The sequence below is a fragment of the Solanum dulcamara genome, chromosome 5 (genome assembly GCF_947179165.1).
Source record: "Solanum dulcamara chromosome 5, daSolDulc1.2, whole genome shotgun sequence".
NCBI lineage: Eukaryota > Viridiplantae > Streptophyta > Magnoliopsida > Solanales > Solanaceae > Solanum > Solanum dulcamara.
In genome coordinates, this window is record NC_077241.1 from 4198306 (window position 1) to 4220657 (window position 22352).

Here is a 22352-nt window from a genome sequence, read left to right on the forward strand (position 1 = left end):
TTGCCAAGTGATTTACAATTTTGTTGGCCTCTCTAAAGCAATGTGAGACTTTAACATTAGCTTGTTTCATCATGTGTTTGAATCTTTACAATAATGAAATTTAGCTTGTAGTTGCATTTTCTATTTCCTCATTTAGTGCTTGCAAGGTTAGATTGACTACAGAGATTTGTTTGGTAAAAGTTGAGAAACATTTTGACTTTTGAAACAATCTAATTAAATTGCACAATTGTCAATTATGATGGACTTTGTATATATAAATAATTGTGTTTTGTATAGTGATCCTCAAGAAAAAAAAAATATAAGGCTATATTGTATGCTAGTATTTACCCAATATTTCCTTTTGCACTAAACATCCAAAATTCTAACTCAAAAACCACACTTGCTCAAATTGCTATATACACCATGGCAATTATTCCCAGCCCTTTTGTGATTTCATATATACATAAGCCAGAAATGATAGTTCCACAAAATAAAACACCTGAGGAAATATTACATCTTTCAGATATGGATGATCAACAAGGTCTTCGTTTTCAAATGCCGATACTAATGTTTTACAAATACAATTCTTCAATGGAAGGGAAAGATCATGCAAAGATTATAAAAGATGGATTGTCTAAAACACTTGTGCTTTACTATCCATTAGCTGGTAGGATCATTGAAGGACCTAATAAGAAGCTTATGGTAAATTGTAATAGTGAAGGAATCATGTTTATTGAAGCGGATGCTAATGTAGAGCTTGACAAATTAGGAGACTATAATACCACCATGTCCATACTTAGAGGAGCTACTACATAATGAGCCAGGATCTGATGGGATTATTGGTTGTTCATTGATGGTAGTTCAGGTAATCAATCAATATTATATCTATTTTGTGCAATATATATTAATACATATTTAACAACCCCAAGCTTTGGTCTAGTGGTAAGAGTGTAGTGCGTGATGTGTCCGTTAAACACAAATCATGAATTGAATCATTTATACATCACATATCTTATATTTACATCTTTTATTTCATTTTCTTTTCATAATCATCAGATTTCCTTTTAAAACTTTATCATTATTCATTTTTGAAAAAAAGTTGTGCACCAACTATTATTCTCTAGGAACCTGGTTCCTAGTGTTGTATTAGAATAGAAAGTAAATAACACCTGATTTATCATGGAAAACTTGCTGATATATACACAGGTGACGCGTTTTAGATGTGGTGGATTTGTTGTTGGATTCAGAGTTAATCACACTATGATGGATGCTTATGGCTTCAAAATGTTTCTAAGCGCATTAAGTGAATTAATTCAAGGAGCATTTGCACCTTCTATATTACCTGTATGGCAACGGGATCTTCTAAGTGCTAGATCATCACCATGCATTACATGTACTCACCATGAGTTTGATGAGCAAATTGAATCAAGAATTGCATGGGAATCTATGGAAGATAAATTGATACAACAATCATTTTTCTTTGGAAATAAGGAGATTGAAGCTATTAAACATCAACTATTAGAACCAGGATATGGCTCAATTGGAAGATTTGAGTTATTAGTTGCATTTCTATGGAAATATCGTACAATTGCACTTGATATAAATCCTGAAGAGAATGTTCGTTTGTCATACATAGTTAATGTATGCGTAGGACTACAGAAAATGGATTTACCACTTGGATATTATGGCAATGCATTTGCAACTCCAGCAGCAGTATCAAAAGCTGGATTGTTGTGCTCGAATCCATTGACATATGCAACTGAGTTGATTAAACAAGCTAAGCAACAAGTGAATGAAGACTATATAAAATCATTGGCAGATTACATGGTGATTAATGGACGACGACCATGGACAAAATCTTGGAATTTTATCATCACAAATGATGCAATACTTGGTCTTGATGAAGTTTTTGGATGGGGAAAGCCTATTTTGGGTGGTGTTGATAGAAGTCCTTACTCATTTGCCAGCTTTTTTTGGTCATTTAACAAGAACATAAAAGAGAAGAGTATTGTGATAGCTATAAACTTGCCTCAACAAGCCATGGAAAAATTTCAACATGTTGTCCAGAATTTAACTAGTAAAAATATAGAAAAGATCAAACTAAAATCAAAGATTTAGACCATGCTTGTTTTGATTATGTTGTGATGTCTGAATTTGTATTGGTATCTTAGTATTAAAATACTAGTGAATAAGTTTGCACTTTGTGCAGTTGTATGAAGAAGACAAACTTAGCAAATTAAAAAAAAATTGATGTTTGTTGCAACAACAACAACATATCCAGTGAGATTCCAGGAAGAGTAGAGCATACGCGGACCTTACCACTACCTCACGGAGGAAGTGGTAAAATAAATCTTTGATTTTAGAGCTTCTAAAAATGAAGATAATATATAACAAATTTATCATAATTTCAGTATTAAAGATTGGTCTATAGTTGGAATGTTCCTTTTTATTAAGTCACCTTTTTCATCTCTGAGAATTCCTCCAATCCCAGCTCTTCACATGATCGACGAATGTTTTGGCAAGGATAAAAATGAACGATACCTGTAATTAATTAGATTCAATTGTTCCAGTACTCGAGAAGGAAGAAAAAACTATTCTTTTTTCTTATTTATCTTAAGGCAGTTGCTGATTCCTTATGTGTTATCTTAACGTCATGTATGTAAAATTGTTCGAAAATTCTTTTGAAACTTCCTGGACGTTCATATATTTTTTACATAATCTTTTAATTACTATATAATTTATATAACTAATCAAATTTATAGGTCATTAATTGTGACATTTACGAAGGATCGATCTCTCGAGTTATTTTAATTCTTCATCTCTATTCACACTTAATCATAATATGCTTGTGGGGGGATGTTGGGCGTCTTTAAAGATTGAGTGTTTAATGATGAGGTGTGAATTAGAAAAGGAAATTTTACCTAATTCCAATTACACTTTATTCCTACTTTTTAAAAAATTACCCGAAATCTCTTCTTTTTGATGAAATCTGGATACATCATGTACATCCTAATACATCACTTAAAGTGATGTATCCAACTGATTCATCACGTAAAATGATGTATTCGACGTCCTGATATATCACGTAAATGGTGTATCTGACCGATATATCATGTTAAGTGATGTATCCGATCGATACATCATACATCACGTAAAGTGATGTATCTGACGTCCTAATACATCACGTAAAGTAATGTATCCGACCAATACATCGCGTACAGTGATGTATCAGAGAATAGAAAAAAGTAGGGATTTTGTATTTTTTTTAAATGATTGAAAATTTTAAAGAATATGATAAAATAAATTGTGTATTTGCTTTTACAAGTGAACTTGTCCCTCATTGGTGAGCGAGTGTAAGACTTGTCTCCTTATATATAGAAGCACGTCTTTTAGCTCATCAAGAGTTGAGAATAGAGTTTTTTTTTTCCGGGTCATCGTTATCTCGGATTTGGTCAAATGATTTATTGATAAAAAATTCTGATTAACAACATTGGTGAGAAGAACTGTATTTTATTCATACGCTAATCAAGAATATATAGGAGATGATACAGTAATGAGTCCTAAAGTGATAAAATATCTAATGTCAGTTGTACAAGCAAATAACTACGACATAATTTGTTGGCATACAACCATCTCTGAAGCAAGATGAAGATGAAGAAGATGAAGAGAAAAATGAAAGAAGAAGAAGAAGGAAATGAGTACACAACTCTTCAGCTTTCAGCTTCAAACTTCATCTTCTGAGAAATGAACCGACAGTTCAGAAGACTTCCAGAGTCTTCTTGTATGTGTCCAAGGCAGTGGACACAATTAATCAGGACCATTGATTTCACTTCATCAGGACCATTGATTTCCAAGGCTGCATCAAAGCCATTGGATATATGAGATTGCATCACAGCCATTCAATATTCAAGATCACATCACAGCCATTGAAAATAGTTTGATCAATTAAATCTTAGCCATACACCTCAGTCTAGTAACCTGTACATAGAAACAAAATTAGTTAGTTTGTTATTCATTTGACCAATAAGAGGTACACAAATATGTATAGTTTTTCTTTATTTTATTTAACAGTTTATTAGGTATTTGTATAAATATAAACAGATAACAGTATGCAAGGATATACAGAAAATTCCCAAATTCTCGTAGCTCTTTATTTTTGATTTCCAACATGGTATCAGAGCAATGAGCTCGATCCATCTCTAAGTTTCTGTGTCATCATTTTCATTACTATTGTCACAGATTCATTTTTTTTTTGCCCACAGAAGACTGAGCAGAAATGGGAGACAATGCTCCATCAGTAGGTGATACAACCAATAACACCATGGTGACTTATGATGTAAGCCATCCATATCATCTCAATCCTTCAGATTCTCCTGGAATGAACCTCATTCACTCTATATTTGATGGAAGAGGCTTTCCAGGATGGAGAAGATCAATCTTCATCGCTTTGTCTGCAAAGAAGAAATTAGGATTCATCAATGGTTGCATTAAAGCACCAGAACCAACATCTAGAGATTATGAACAATGGAGCTGTGTAAATGATATGATAATAGCATGGCTTTTGAATGCACTATATCTAGATATTAGAGATAGTGTTATTTATTCGAAAACAGCTAAAGAGCTATGGGATAGTTTGGAACAAAGATTTGGAAAGCTGGATGGAGCTAAGCTCTATCAACTTCAGAAAGAATTATCAACTGTGGTGCAAGGCAACAACAACATAGCTGGGTATTTTACCAAGCTTAAAAGGATATGGGATGAGCTAGACTCTCTTAACCCTGTTTCACATTGCACCTGTGTCTGTGTATGTGATGGTAAGGCTAAGCTAATAAAGTCACTAGAAGATCAAAAGTTAATTCACTTTCTTATGGGCCTCAATGATGCTTATGCTCAAGCTAGGAGTACTATTATCATGATGAATCCATTACCATCAATGGATGTGGCTTATTCTTTGCTACTGCAAGATGAAAATCAAAGAGAAGCTAGTGTTGCTGCTTTCAGCAACCCAGCTGATTCTGGTTCCTTTATGGTTTCTGGGAAAATGAGGGGAAACTACAAACCTGGTAATCAGCTTAACAAGGGAGGAAACAGTCTTCATTTCAATGGACATAGTGCTGCAAAACCTACAAGAGGAGGAGTTAGCCAGAGGTTCAAGCAGAGGAGAGCAAAATACAATTCTAATGTTTCTTGTACTTATTGTAAGAAGACAGGACATGTGCATGATGACTGCTTCAGACTTCATGGTTTCCCTGAAGATTTTGAATTCACCAAGTCCAAAGAGTATGGACACAATATCAGAGGAAATGCTGCTATAGGAAATGAAGAAACTGAGGACATGAGCCCCACACCTACTACTCAATCAAGTCAATTCACCACTAACAAAGGAAACCAATTTAGCAAAGAACAATATAATGAAATAGTACAACAGGTACTAAAGGAAATGAAACTTTGCCAATCAAGTACATCAGGTTCAGCTCTCAATGCCAATGCCATGGCTGGTACTATTCTAAAATATTCAGGTTCATGTTTTGCAGTATATAACACTAGCACCTGGATCATTGATTCAGGGGCCTCAGAACATATGTGTTTTAATCCTAATTCCTTTCTAACTCTTAAGCCTTTGCCTGCACCATTGAATATAAGTTTGCCCAATTCTTTTAGAATTTCTGTCACACATATAGGAAGTGTTTCTGTTCATCCTAATCTGACTCTGAACAATGTTTTGCTTGTCCCAGAATTTAAATACAACTTACTGTCAGTTCATAGATTGTGTGTGCAACTTCAATGTGATCTTTTATTCACTCTTACTGGATGTGTGTTACAGGACCCTTCCCTGAGGAAGGAACAAGTTTTTGGTGAAGTGGGGGATGGACTCTACCTACTCAAGCCTACTAAATTAGAGCCAAGCCAAGTCAAGGAAGCCTTTTCTATTCAAAAAGGAGGAAACTCCATAGTTCCTAGGGAAGTAGTTTCAGTTTCAAAGGCAGTGGCTACAAATATTGTTCCTAGTCCTATTTTAGTGTCCAATACAGAATGTAAAAACTCTTCTGTTAGTGTGCATGCAAACACTATTTCTAATGTAAGATTGTGGCACATCAGACTAGGGCACCTGCCTTTTCCAGCAATGAAGAATTTAAATTTCATTCAATTTCCCTCTTGCTCAAATTATGTGTGTCCTATATGTCCTCAAGCTAGACAAAGTAGATTCCCTTTCCCATTGAGTTTCATCAAAACACAGAGAATGTTTGAATTAATTCACATTGACACTTGGGGTCCTTTTAAGGAAGCCACTTACAATGATTATTCCTATTTTTTAACCATAGTGGATGACTATAGCAGGGGGACATGGACTTTTCTCCTGAAAACTAAATCTAATGCATTTCCAGTTCTCAAGGATTTCTTGTCAATGGTAGAAAGACAATTTGAAGTCAAAGTTAAAAGGATAAGATCAGATAATGCCTTAGAGCTTGGAAAAGGATCACTAGAGGCTGCTTATCTCAAATCAACAGGGATCATTCATGAGACATCTTGTGTAGCAACACCTCAACAAAATGGAATTGTTGAGAGGAAGCATAGACATCTTTTGGAAATGGCAAGGGGGTTATATTTCCAGTCTAGACTTCCTATTCAATACTGGGGTGAGTGTATACTCACTGCCACTCATATCATTAACAGATTGCCTACTAAGGTCTTGATGAACAAATCCCCATATCAAGTTCTTTTCAGAAAAGCACCATCCTACAACAATTTTAAGTGTTTTGGATGTTTATGTTTTGTTTCCAGTCTAGCACAAAACAGAGACAAATTTCAACCTAGAGCTAAAACATGTGTTTTTTTGGGATATCCTCAAACTCAAAAGGGGTATAAAGTTCTGGATATGGAAACCAGGAAGGTGTTTGTTTCTAGGGATGTAAAGTTTCATGAAGAGTACTACCCTTTTGCTAAAGTCTCTAATTCAGGTGGGACTCTTTTTCCACTTTTTGACCTTGCTGCTGAGTCCCCACAACCTATCTCTACTTCATCACCTGTTACATCACCACCCTCATTCACACCCTCACCCAACACTCCTAGTTTTTCTTCAGATTCCCCATCTACTTCTCAACTCTCTCCTCATACTGCATCTTCTGGCCCATCTTCTGATTCTCATGATCTTCAACCATCCAATCCTACAATTCATCCTATATCCACTAGACAATCAACCAGAATTAAACAACCTCCTGCTTACCTTCAAGATTTCATCTGCAACTGCATCCAGCTGACTGATGTTACAAGTTCTTGCTTCATTCATCCCACAACACCAACCTCTTTCTCCTTTGCATCTCTATCTCTTTCCAACCAGACTCTTCTTCAATCTTTTTCACAAATTTCAGAGCCTACAAGTTATGCTGAGGCAAGCCAACACCCTGGTTGGATAAAAGCAATGGAAGCTGAACTTCAAGCCCTACAAGACAATAAGACATGGTCAGTAATGGAATTGCCTGCAGGGAAGAAATCTTTGCCCTGTAAATGGGTATTTAAAGTGAAACATAAATCAGATGGCTCCATAGAAAGACTGAAAGCCAGGTTGGTTGTAAGGGGGGATGTTCAACAAGAAGGAATAGATTTCAATGAAACTTTTTCCCCAGTGGTCAAAATGACCACTATTAGATGTCTCCTCGCAGTTGCTATAAAGAAAGGTTGGAGAGTGTCTCAACTTGATGTCAATAATGCTTTTTTACATGGAGAATTACAAGAGGAGGTATATATGAGATTTCCAGCAGGTTTGAAACCTCCTTCACCTAGGCATGTTTGCCTTCTCAAGAAGTCTTTATATGGTCTTAAGCAAGCATCTCGACAGTGGTATGCTAGGCTTGCTGGAGCTTTGAGTTTCAAAGGATATACTAGTTCTTTAAATGACTATTCTTTGTTTTTCAAGACTACTGGTGGTCTTATCTCTATTATCGCAGTCTATGTGGATGACATTTTACTCACAGGGGATGCTATTTCCGAAATCATTGATGTTACTCATTTTCTTAATGCTGAATTTAAAGTCAAAATGTTGGGTGATATCAACTATTTTCTGGGTATGGAAATCATCAGGGATGCCTCGGGCTTCATCATCAGTCAACGACAATTTACTATGAATCTTCTTAAGGATTTTGACTGTACTGGTTCAAGTGTAACCTCACCTCTTGATCCTTATATGAAGTTGCAAGCTGATGATGGACCTTTACTGGACAACCCCACTGAATATCGGCATTTAGTTGGCAAATTAAATTTTTTGACTCATACCAGACCTGATCTCTCCTATGCAGTTCTGTGCCTTAGTCAATACATGCAGCGGCCTTGTCTTTCACATTTCTCCGCTGCTCAGAGGGTGCTTCGTTATCTTAGAAAAGATCCAGGCCAAGGTATTCTTCTATCATCTACGCCCTCTTTTGATCTACTTGCTTTTTGCGACGCCGACTGGGCTTCCTGCAAGGACAGTCGGAGATCAGTTAGTGGTTTCTTTATTACACTAGGAGGTGCTCCTATTTCATGGAAATCAAAGAAACAGATGTCTATTTCCCTCTCCTCTGCCGAAGCAGAGTATAGATCGATGCGACGAGTTACAGCGGAGCTTACCTGGTTGGTGCGCCTCCTGGATGACCTCTCCTCTCCTCCTTCTCTTCCTATTCCACTTCATTCTGATAGCCAGACAGCTCTTCATATCGCTCGGAATCCTGTCTTCCATGAACGCACGAAACACGTTGATTTGGATTGTCATTTCGTGCGTCAACAGTTTCTCTCCGGTTTGATTTCGCTTCACTTTGTTCCTTCTCACCATCAGCTTGCCGATCTATTTACCAAGCCTCTCTCTGGGGCTTCTCACCGTGAGCTAATGACCAAGTTGGGTGTTATGACTCTCCCCCCCAACTTGAGGGGGGATGTTGGCATACAACCATCTCTGAAGCAAGATGAAGATGAAGAAGATGAAGAGAAAAATGAAAGAAGAAGAAGAAGGAAATGAGTACACAACTCTTCAGCTTTCAGCTTCAAACTTCATCTTCTGAGAAATGAACCGACAGTTCAGAAGACTTCCAGAGTCTTCTTGTATGTGTCCAAGGCAGTGGACACAATTAATCAGGACCATTGATTTCACTTCATCAGGACCATTGATTTCCAAGGCTGCATCAAAGCCATTGGATATATGAGATTGCATCACAGCCATTCAATATTCAAGATCACATCACAGCCATTGAAAATAGTTTGATCAATTAAATCTTAGCCATACACCTCAGTCTAGTAACCTGTACATAGAAACAAAATTAGTTAGTTTGTTATTCATTTGACCAATAAGAGGTACACAAATATGTATAGTTTTTCTTTATTTTATTTAACAGTTTATTAGGTATTTGTATAAATAGAAACAGATAACAGTATGCAAGGATATACAGAAAATTCCCAAATTCTCGTAGCTCTTTATTTTTGATTTCCAACATAATTTAAAATTATTTCACTTATATCTCTTTTAAGTATCAAGAATTTTGTACATAGATATATAATATTGGCTTGTTTATAGATAAAAATCTACATATTGCAAAACTTGAAATGATGAATAAATTCTTAAAAATGTGTTTCGTGTAGGAATCATTGTCCATTCTATTAAAACTTTGTTATAATAACATGCAAATTGGATGTTATAGTTAACTGATATACCGAAGTATTATATAGTTAATTTTGTCTATGGCCATCCAACTGGATGATTTTATTTAGTAAAGTCATTTTTCTTTGATTTTAATGATAAAATTACTTAATTACATTTCCCATTCTTTTTTTTTCTTTCTGAAGACAACTTTTAGACTTATCGGTAAACATGATTTTAAGTAATTTATTGTTAAAGAAAGTGACTTTACTAGGTTAAGTTATCAAGTTGAATAACCATTTAAGAAATTATAGAATATTATAGTATTATGGACTTGTTTATATATAAATTGTGAATTTCGTACACTTGAAGTAATGAATAGTTTTTTACATATGAACTTCGTGAAAAGGTCATTGTCCAGTGTTTTAAAATTTAGTTATTATAACATGCAAATTGAATGTTTAACATTATAGATAATTGAAAGGAACACAAATTTACTCATATTCGATATTTACCTAACGTCCTGACGTATCTGATAAATATTATTTGACACCCCTCAACCTAAGGTGGCGCCGCCACGGCTTGCAAGTGTGTTTCGTGCAAGAATCATTGTCCAAATTAACTTCTAAAATTTAGTTATTTTAACATGCAATTGGAACGGAGATAACTATCATTTGGACTGGGGATAAATTCATTGAATGCAGATTAAATTAATGACCTGTTTGACCATAGATATTGCAAGCATTTTTTTAAAAAAAAATCACAAAAAACTCAAAACTACAAGAAAGGGAAAAAACAACTTGTTTTTGGGCCAAAATATAGTTGTTGAGTTCATTTAAAATTTTGAAATTTACCTCAAAATTCTTTATCACTTGCTAATTCATCATCCATCGTTACTTCTACACTTGAAATATCATTTTGTATAGAGGATGCACCTTTGTACCACTAGAATCAGGATCATACGACTTGCACCGAAAGAGTACTAGCTTTTTCTTTGGCCAACCAACAACATACTTGAGTTCTATAATCTCTTGAAGCACACCATAATAATCAATATCACCCTCACCTTTCACCCACACCCCACTATTATTAGTTTTCTTGCCTCTGGACCATTCTTCGGTATGAAACTTGTATCATTGATGAAGTACTTAGACATTATTCTGACTCTACTATCAGGTCCCCAGGAAATATCACGCAAAAATTGGACATTCACGACATCTACGACATTAACTGGATTATGAACCTATGTAGAATTAGAGAAATTTAGAATTTTAAAAATACATATAATTGATGTGCAAATACTTAACAGTATTAGGTAGCACTTACATATTCTCTAAACCGCGATGAGAGAGACGAGGTTGTGGGAAATAGCTAGTGAGAGAACTGAAGAGGTTTAGAATGAATTAATTATTAGAAATAATATTACTTTCCCGACTACAATAAGTCGTAAAATTACATTAATTTTTAATTAAAAAATATTGTAATATGATCGACTACGGTAGTCGCTATTTAATAATATTTTTTTTAAAAATATTTTAACAAGTTTCTAACTACTGTGATCGAAAACTGATCAATTATTTTATTCACTTTATTTCATTAAACTTTACGACTTCAGAAGTCGTAATCACAGTCGGATAAAATTTTAAAAAATTTCAACAATATAAATCTTAAATTATCGATTACAGTAGTCGGTAAATTATCCAGACTTCCGACTATGTATATATAATCGACAGTTATAGTCGAAAAATAGCTTATTTCTACTAGTGCCAGCTAATTCTACATTTATCCTGTCACGCCCCGGGAGGGTACCCTAGACGTGACCGGCACTTGAAAGCCATTTCTGACCTTCAAGCGAACCACCTAACTCAATCATTCCACCATTCAGTCATATACGCTCAAAGGAAGGCTCAATTATGACATGTTATTTACAATATGGGGGCCGAAGGCCAAACATGTTTAACTCAACAAGATAAGTATAATAGGACTCCTCAAAATAACAGTCCAACCTCCCCACACTCTAGTCTATGAAGCCTCTATCAAAGTCTGAAAGATGCCAATGACAAGCCCATGACTACCAACAATCAAAATACAGAGACAAAACGAAACTACGCAAGGAGCTCAAGATCCTCCGAAAACTAGGAGGACTCACCAACTAGCTGGGAGTGTATGTGGATCTTCAACGGAGCGCCGGTTGATGATCTCTAGTACCTGTCTCTGCATCATGAAATGATGCAGGCTAAATGACGTCAGTACGTGGAATGTACGAGTATGTAAAATGGCCGGATGAAACAAACATCAAGAAAATATCAACATCAACTCATATACATATATATGACAACTCACTCAAATGTCCTAAGTCTAACAAGAATAGTTTAGACGGTACCGACTCATAAACCACTCAACTCAACTGACTCAGAGCACTATCAAGACCTAAATGGGAGTTTCTCTTATCCGACAACCATCACCTATGAGCCAGTGATAGTACAACAATCAGACGTTGTTGCCACGTCCGTCCATACCTTACCAGGGCATGAACGCCTCCCTAATCATGGATACCATCGATTAGTCAAGTCCTATCATTTCAGGACAATAAAATGGGAAACATTCGACTTTAACGGTTCGATCCCATGGGAAGCATCCGACTTTAACGATTCCATCTCTACCTACGTTGGTGGCGTAGTTTCTGGGGTTCGAGTATGGACTATACTCTTACCCGCTTCGGTGCTCGATACTCCTCCTATGACTCCATGCTCATAAGACTCCCTCCGATCATCTCCAACAAGCCCTCACGGCTAGTTTCATGTGGGACATTGCCAACTCATCAACTCTATTCTTATTTCAACTCAATTAAGTCATAATGGCAAGTTCCATTTAGGACCTCATCCACTCGTCAATTCCATCCTCCAATTAACTCAATCAAGCCTCATTTAGGTAAGCATTTATGACATTTCCTCAAGACTCATCACAACTCTATGACTCTAGCTCAACTATTCAACTAGAATAACACATTTAAGGAAATTGACTTAAGTAATACAATCACATGGCTAACGAGATCAACAAAACATAATAACAAGTCATCCCCATCAACTCACACTAACATGAAGGTTTTAGGAACTTCTTAGCTCAACAACATCAACACATATAGCATCCACTAAATAGGGGACAAAACTCATTCAAACCTAAACCATACCAAAAAAAACTCCACTTTTCATGGACATCTAACCTCAAGCAAGAGTAGGGCACATGGGTGGACTCAACCCATGTTTTGGAAAGCCTTACATACCTTAGAATAGACTCTTGAAGAAACTTTGTTATTGGGTCTTCAATGGAAAGCTTGAAGTATTGAAGCTCTTGGAACAATCTCTTGTTGGAAATGGAGAAGAAGAAGAAGAAGATAAAGAAGAGAGTTTTCTAGGGCTTTTCTAGAGAAAGAGTGGGGCTGAAAATATGTTTCCCCAAAATGATCTAGGGTGATACATATATAATTTGGGTAAGTTCCCAAATTACCCCTCCTCAAAAGATCTGAAAATAGGCTAAAAATGCACTTAGCGCGATAGTGGCGCGTCGCGCCATTGCAGCGCCAGGCTGATTTTGCCTAAAAACCTGCACATCGGTTAGTGGCGCGCTGCGCCAAGGACCAAACTACTGAGGTATATTCTTGGCGCAATAATGGCGCATCGCACTCTTACAACACCAAGGCCAATATTTTCTAGGTTCTGGAAATTGGCTTGAAAAACCCTGCACACCTCGTAGTGGCGCACCGCACTAGGGGCCAAACTACTGAGGCGTGTTCCTGGTGTGATAGTGGCGCGTCGCGCCACTGCGGCGCCAAGCCTATTTTTCCAGCAATTGCAACCCAGGCCTGAAAATCCCTGCTGTGCTAATTCATCTTAGGATCGTCATATCTTTTGACTCCGAACTCCAAAAATTAAATTTTTTGTAGCATTGGAAAGAAGACTCGATGACCTTTAATTTGATGGGTCGTGGGCCACCCAGATTGTCGTCTTTCAAAAGATAGGGTCATTAGAAGTCGACCTCATATACGAACTCATCCTGAAACATAACCACGATGAACCTTTTGGACTTAGCTTGGTCCTAGGGGTCCTTTGTGACCCCACATCACCTCTAACACTGCTCAATTTCTCAAAGACTCATCTCAACTCATGCACATATTTCAAAATAAATAAATTCGACCCTACACGTGTACAAGGGAGGTCCGAATCATAGGGAAATTTTTTGAGGGGTGTTACATATCCTTTCCCTTCATTAAAGCACTCCTGAAATTGATATCTACTCCGAGATAACTGTGACTACCTAATTACAATTTATCTTAGAAAACATGATTTAGACAACAAAAGTTTTTCAACAGCAATGTTTACTTAATTTACCCCAACTTTCGCAAGATATACTATTGGGGGGAGGAAGTACCAAAACTAAAGTTTGATATGACAATTAATATAAAAATAAATTAGACACGAGAATTTTACGTGGAAACCCCTCTAATTGATAGAGGAGAAAAACCACGGGGTAGAAGGATCTCACTATTAAATATAGAGTACACTGCTCTCAAATACAAAGAGAAAACAATAATTAACACTTCTCTCTTGTAAAAGGAACAACTACTAAAGAGGACACTCAAGACTACAATATTTATCTTGGTGTATAACTCTCTTTGTATTCTTACTCTCTCTTTCTGTGATGCATTAAATGAGGGCTCGAGGCCCTCTATTTATAGGAAACAAAAACGCATTAAATTTCTACGCATTTTTGTTTTTCAAACAATGCGTAATTTCTGCTAATTTTGAAATTTGCTTTTCAAAAGTTGCATAGTGCTTCCTTTTCAAACCTTGAAAAACTTGCATTTGGTAAAAGTTGTGTATTGTTTCCTTTTTGACTTTGAAGACTTAATTGAGAACACCATCCTTTCTACCCAATTACTGCAATGTTACATTTCTGCTAGGCCAATAGAAGATCGACACCATATGAACTTGTTACTGTTGATTTGCTTTGTAAACATATCTGCTAGGTTGTCATTAGTGTGAATTTTCTGAATATCCACACTGCCTTCTTCCACCTTCTCACGGATAAAGTGATACTGAACTCGTATATGCTTTGTCCTTGAATGAAATGCTGGATTCTTTGCAAGATGCAAAGCGCTCTGACTGTCACAAAACAGAGCAATCTTCTCTTATTTGTGCCCGAGCACCTTCAGTAACATCTGCATCCATATTGCCTCTTTGCTAGCTTGTGTAGTTACTACATATTCTGCTTCTATCGTAGATGTAGCCACGATAGATTGCAGTTTTGAAACCCATTTTACAGCTCCTCCAGCAAGAGTAAATACATAACCTGTGGTGGACTTACTTTTATCAAGATCACTTGCATAATCCGAATCAACATAACCTTTAACAGTAAAGTCTAATCCTCCATAACACATTACAACATCTGAGGTACCCTTGATGTATCTCAGGATCCTCTTAACAGTATTCCAATGCTCTCTACCAAGATTAGCCATGTATCGACTAACCACTCCCACTGCTTGTGCAATGTCAGGTCTTGTACATACCATGGCAAACATTAAACTTCCCACTGCTGATGCATACGGTACTCGAGACATCTCCATTCTCTCTGCTTCATTGCTAGGACACATACTTGAGGATAACTTGAAATTAATAGGAAGTGGGGTAGAAGTTGACTTACAATCTTGCATCTTGAAGCATCTCAAGATTTTCTTCAAGTAGTTCTTTTGAGAAAGCCAAATCTTCCTATTATTTCTGTCTCGGTGAATTTGCATCCCTAGAATTTTGTTTGATGATCCCAAGTCCTTCATTTCAAACTCTCTAGCCAATTGTGCCTTTAAATTTGTAAGACGATCTTTGTTGGGGCCTGCTACCAACATGTCGTCAACATATAACAGCAAAATAGCAAAATCGTTATCACCAAATCTCTTGTAATAAACACAAGGATCTGAACTATGTCTGTTGTATCCAAAGCTTATAATGAAGGAATTAAATCTCTTATACCAACATCTCAGCTCCTGTTTGATACCGTATAGAGATTTATTCAACCTGCAAACCAAGTTCTCTTTTCCTTGTTCTTCAAAACCTTCTGGTTGGAGCATGTAAATTTCTTCTTCAAGCTCTTCATGAAGAAATGCAGTTTTGACATCTAACTGCTCTAAGTACAAGTCAAATATAGCACACATCACCAGGACCACTCGAATTGTTGTGAGTCAAACCACAGGAGAAAATATCTCATTGAAATCTATACCTTCTTTTTGAGCGAATACTTTCACCACCAATCTTGCACGATACTTCTCCACTTGATCATTACTATTGCGTTTGATCTTGTAGACCTATTTGTTTCCAATGGCCTTCCTTCCTTGTGGTAATTGAACAAGATCCTATATTTTATTTTTATGAAGAGCTTCAATTTCTTCTTGCATTGCTGCCACCCATAGAGATGATTTTTGGACTTTCATAGCCTCATGAAAAGTTGAAGGCTCTCCATCTTCTGTTAGTAGACAGTATGCAATATTACTCTCCATAGAATAATCTAAGTGCTAAGCTAGTTCTCTTCTCTCCCTAGTTGACCATCGAACTTGTAGAGTTTCGATCTCAGCTTTCTCTTGTTCTTCGTACTCTGGTGTTGCTTCAGAAGAAACTGGAACTTCTTCTATTCTTTCAACTTCAACTGTAGTAGTCTCTGATTTTTCTTTTGAAGTGCTACTTTCTTTTGCTTGTATCTTATTTTCAACAAATACAACATCCCTGTTTATTACCACCTTGCTGGTTGTGGGATCCCACAAGCGATACCCCTTGACTCAATCAGCAAACCCTAAGAAAATGCATTCTTTGGATTTTGGATCCAACTTTGATTTTTCTTGGGTGTTGTACATAACATAAGCAGGACTTTCGAATATATGTAAGCGAGAATAATCACCTGGTTTTCCTGTCCACAACTCCATTGGCATTTTCAGATCAATTGCGGTTGATGGTGACCAATTGATCACATAACAGGCGGTTTTGACTATTTCAGCCCAAAATGTTTTTTCTAAACCCGCAGTTGCCAATATAGCTCTTATCCGTTCTAACAAGGTTTTGTTCATCCGCTCTGTGTAACACCCCTCAAAATTCCTCCCTAAAATTCGGACCTTCCTTGTACACGTGTAGGGTCAATCGTATTTATTTCGAAGTATGTGTTTGAGTTAAGATGAGTCCTTGAGAAATTGAAGAGTGTTGGAGGTGATGTGGGGTTATAGAGGACCCCTAGGACCGAGCTAAGTCCAAAAAGGTTCGTCGTGGCTAAGTTAGGATGAGTTTGTGTATGGAGTCGACTTCTAATAACCCTATATTTTGAAAGACAATAATCTGGGTGGCCCACGACCCATCAAATTAAAGGTCGTCGAGTCTTCTTTCCAACGCCACCAAGAATGTAAATTTTGAAGTTCGGAGTCAAAAGATATGACGATCCTAAGACGAACTAGCACGACAGAGATTTCAGGCCTGGGGTTCAATTGCTGGAAAACTGGGCTTGGCGCCGAAGTGGCGCGATGCGCCACTATCGCACCAGAAACACGCCTCAGTAGTTTGGCCCCTGACGCAGTGCGCCACTACGAGGTGTGCAAGGTTTTCAAGCTAATTTCCAGAACCTAGAAAATATCGGCCTTGGCGCCGTAAGGGCGCGACGCGCCACTATTGTGCCAAGAATGTGCCTCAGTAGTTTGATCCTTGGCGTGGTGCGCCACTAACCGATGTGCAGGTTTTTAGGCTTAATCAGCCTGGCACTGCAATGGCGCGACGCGCCACTATCGTGCCATGAGCATTTTTGCCTATTTTCAGAACTTTGTAAGAAGGGGCGATTTGGGAACTTACCCAAATTATATATGTATCACCCTAGACCATTTTGGGAACATATTTTCAGCCCCACTCTCTCTCTCTCTAGAAAAGCCCTAGAAAACTCTGTTCTTCTTCTTCTTCCCCTCCATTTCCAACAAGAGATTGTCCCAAGAGCTTCAAGACTTCAAGCTTTCCATTGGAGACCCAACAACAAGATTTCTTCAAGAGTCTATTCTAAGGTATGTAAGGCTATCCAAAATATGGGTTGAGTCCACCCATGTGCCCTACTCTTGCTTTGAGGTTAGATGTCCATAAAAATAGAGTTTCTTGGTATGGTTTGTGTTTGAGTGAGTTTTGTCTCCTATTAATTTGATCCTATTTGTGTTGATATTGTAGAGCTAAGAAGTTTCTAAAATCTTCATGTTGGTATGAGTTGATGGAGGTGATTTGTTAATATATTTTGTTGATCTCTTTAACCATGTGATTATGTTGTATAAGTTATTTTCCTTAAATATGTTATTCTACTTGAATTGTTGGGCTAAAGCCATAGAGTTGTGATGAGTCTTGAGGAGATGTTATAAATGCTTATTAAATTAGGAGGATAGAGTTGATTTGGAGGATAGAATTGAGGAGTGGACAAGGTCCTAAGTGAGACTTGCCCTTATGAATTGATTGAGTTGAAATAAGAATATAGTTGATGAGTTGGCAAAGTCCTAAATGAAACTAGCCATGAGTGCTTGTTTGAGATAATTGGATGGAGTCTTATGAGCATAGAGTCATGGGAGGATTATCGAGCACCGAGGCGGGCGAGAGTATAGTCCGTGCTCGAACCCCGGAAACTACGCCGCCAATGTAGGTAGGGATGGAACCGTTAAAGTCGGATGCTTCCCATGGGATCGAACCGTTAAAGTCGGATGTTTCCCATTTATTTGTCCTGAAATGATAGGACTTGACTAATCGATGAAATCCATGATTAGGGAGGCGTTCATGCCCTGGCAAGGTATGGACGGACGTGGCAACGACGTCTGATTGTTGTACTATCACTGGCTCATAAATGATGGTTGTCGGATAAGAGAAACTCCCATTTGGGTTTTGATAGTACTCCGAGTCAGCTGAGTTGAGTGGCATGAGATTCGGGCCAGTCTAAATTATTTCTTGTTAGACTTAAGACCCTTGAGTGAGTTGTTATGTATACATATATGAGTTGAGATCCTGAGTTGATATTAATGCTTTTTTGATGTTTGTTTTCCTCCGGCCATTTTACATACTCGTACATTCCATGTACTGACGTCATTTGGCCTGCATCATTTTATGATGCAGCGACAGGTACTAGAGATCATCAACTGGTGCTCCGTTAAAGATCCACATACACTCCCAGCTAGTTGGTGAGTCCTCCTAGTTTCCGGAGGATGTTGAGCTTCCTTGTATAGTTTTGTTGTTGTTGTTTCCTTTATCTTGATTGTTGGTAGCCATGGGCTTGTCATGGGCACCTTCTAGACTTTGATAGAGGCTTCATAGACTAGAGTGTGGGAAGGTTGGACTGCTATTTTTGAGAAGTCCTATTATACTTGTTTTGTTGAGTTGAGAAATGTTTGGCTTTCGGCCCCTTGTCATAAATAGTATGTTACGATTGAACCCTTCGTTGAGTGAATGTGATTGAATGATAGTGCGATTGAATTAGGTGGTTCACTCGAAGGTCAGAAATGGCTTTTGAGTGCCAATCACATCTAGGGTACCCTCCCGGGGCGTGACACTCTGCTACTCCATTTTGTTGTGGAGTATATGCCACCATGAACGGCCGTTTAATACCTTCTTATTTACAGAAGTTATTAAATTCATCACCAGTGTATTCTCCTCCATTATCTGTCCTCAAACAATTGATCTTTTTCTCAGATTCAAGTTCCACCCGCGCTTTAAATTCTTTGAAAACTGGAAAAACATCTAACATTCTCTTCATTGGATATACCCAACTTCTCCTGGAGTAATTATCGATGAATGACACAAAATATTTCGCTCCTTCTAGGGACTCCACCGGTGCTTGCCAAACATCAGAGTGGACCAGATCTAATATTTCCTTGCTTTTAGCAGAGGAACTGCTAAACTTCAGTCTATTCTGCTTACTGGTAACACAATGCTCACAAAAGGGTAGTGAAACCTTTTTGAGCCCTGGAAGAAGTTTTTGCTCAGCAAGAATCTTCAAACCTCGTTCCGACATATGACCAAGTTTACGATGCCATATCATCGTTGATTTTTCAAATGAACTTGTCGACGCAATTGATGCTTCTCCTTCTTGGTGTGTTTCATCTTTAAGTACATATAGGTTTGCAGCAAGTTTTTTTACTTTCATTACTACAAGCGCTCCTTTGGATATTCTCATTACTCCACCATGAGTCTTATATGAACATCCATTATCATCTAGTTGTCCTAAAGACAATAGATTCTTCTTCAAGTCTTTTACATATCGTACCTACTGGATGGTGCGTACCGTTCCATCATACATCTTTATTTTGATGGAATCAATACCAATAACATCCAAAGCATGATCGTTTCCCATGAACACAGACCCTTCTGAGATGAGATTATATTGATGGAACCATTTTCTCCTGGAAGTCATGTTCCATGTTGCTCCTGTATCCATGATCCAGACATCAGCGAAATATTTTCTGCCTTCATTATTTGATATTACCTCACTACATAAAATATCGCCATCATCCGAGGTACATGCAACATTCCCTTAAGCATTTGATGGCTCAGGGTGTTCACTCTTCTTCTTGAACCAACAATCTTTCTTGAAGTGCCCTTTCTTGCCACAGTTGTAGCACTTGATATTCTTCTTACTTCTTGATTGAGATTTGTCATGATTGTGACTCCCACTAGGGACACATTCCGTTGATCTTCCTCTCACCATCATCAAAGCTTCAGCTTATTGGGAACTTGCTTGTCTATCTTCTTTATTTTTGCGCCGATTTTCTTCTTTCAAGACAGCGACTGCAATTTCATCGAAAACTAGACTGTCTGTATTATTCGTCAGGTTGATGATGAGTTGATCATACGAGTCAGGCAGACTTTGAAGTAGAAGCTCTACACGTTCAGTCCCTTTATTTTGCAATCCATTGTTGTAAGTTGCGAAAATAGAGTATTCAAAGTATTGATGTGTTCAGTAACCGACATGGACTCTGCCATTCGAAGAGTATACAATTTTCTTTTTAAGAAGATTTTATTATGCAAAGACTTGGCCTCATACAACCCTGTAAGAGTATTTCATATTTCCTTCGCCGTCCGTTTTTCAGCCACACTAGATAATACTTGATCAGCTAGTGCCAAGTGTAGATCAGCAACTGCGTTGCTGTCTATGTCGTTCCACTTGCTATCATCAAAAAAGTTTGTGGGCCTGCCTTCAATTGCAGCTAAGCAATTATCTTTTCTCAATATCGCTTTTATTTTTATTTTCCACAATGAAAAATTAGTCTCATTGAATTTTTCAATGTCAAACTTTGTTGTACTCGACATTGTTATTTGTTTCACACCCTTCTAGATCATTTCTGAATATTTTTGTGAACAATCGTGATAAACTGTACCGTCACCGAAATTACTATTCACGTAAATAGTATTATTCACCAAATTTTACTATTCACGAATAGTACCTTCGCATAAAACAGACAGAATAACCGAGGGCTCTGATACCACTATTGGGGGGAGGAAACACCACAATTAAAGTTTGATATGACAATTAATATGAAAATAAATTGAACACGAGAATTTTACGTGGAAATCCTTCTAACTAATAGAGAAGAAAAACCACGGGCTAGAAGGATCTCACTATTAAATATGGAGTACACTGCTCTCAAATACAAGGAGAAAACAACAATTAACACTTCTTTCTTGTAAAAGGAACAACTACTAAAGAGGACACTCAAGACTACAATATTTATCTTGGTGTATAACTCTCTTTGTAATCTTACTCTCTCTTTCTGGGATGCATTAAATGAGGGCTCGAGGCCCTCTATTTATAGGAAACAAAAACGCGTTAAATTTCTACGCGTTTTTGTTTTTCAAACAACGCGTAATGTTTCTTTTCAAACAACGCGTAATTTCTGCTAACTTTTGAAATTTGCTTTTCAAAAGTTGCATACTGTTTCCTTTTCAAACTTTGAAAAATGTGCATTTGGTAAAAGTTGTGTATTGTTTCCTTTTTGACTTTGAAACAGGAATACTTTAAAAATCTTGCAATACATTCATATGATCAGAAAAAATCAAGTTCAATTGTTTAACAACTTACAAAAAGATTGAGCTAACCATTATTTTCATTTGGTTAGGTTGTTCTCCAATACGTGAAACGTTGAAGCTAATTATTTTAGTTGTACTTTGTTGTGATGTATACATAATTGTAAGCTGTACAAAATAATATAGTATCTCGTCGTTATAAAATGATAATTTTGTGCTAAACTTATGGGTATTTTTTTTTATAATTATGCAATGCATGTTATTTTTAATATATCAAATCAAACATTGTATAAGAAATAATCTCTGCATAACTAATGTTAGCATAACTAATACCAGCATTACTAATACACTCTATTCAACATTATTCTTATATACAGTGGCAAAGTCAAAATTTTTATTAAGGGTGTCTAAGATTTAATATATGTGTATGAAAATAATTTCTGACGTATATCCTTTATACAATTTTTTATATACATAGTATAATTTTTAGATGAAGGGTGTCCAACTAGCCACCTAAGCTATATATGGCTATGCCACTGCTTTTACATCCTACTAAACGACCCCTATAAGTGTTGATGGGATTATAAGAGAGATCGGCTATTGGAATGAGGAGAGGTTCGGTGTAGCATGACTTGTATCTCGCACGATGGTCAACGAGCCGCATCCACCATTACGCCCAAAATGGGCGTACTGATGACCAGTGCGAT

The 22352-nt window shown here is 37.1% G+C and overlaps 1 pseudogene; it reads left to right on the plus strand.

Annotated features, from left to right (window-relative positions):
- The first annotated feature begins 320 nt into the window (after positions 1 to 320).
- On the plus strand, positions 321 to 2231 carry LOC129890344 (methanol O-anthraniloyltransferase-like; annotated as a pseudogene).
- Positions 2232 to 22352: the final 20121 nt, after the last annotated feature.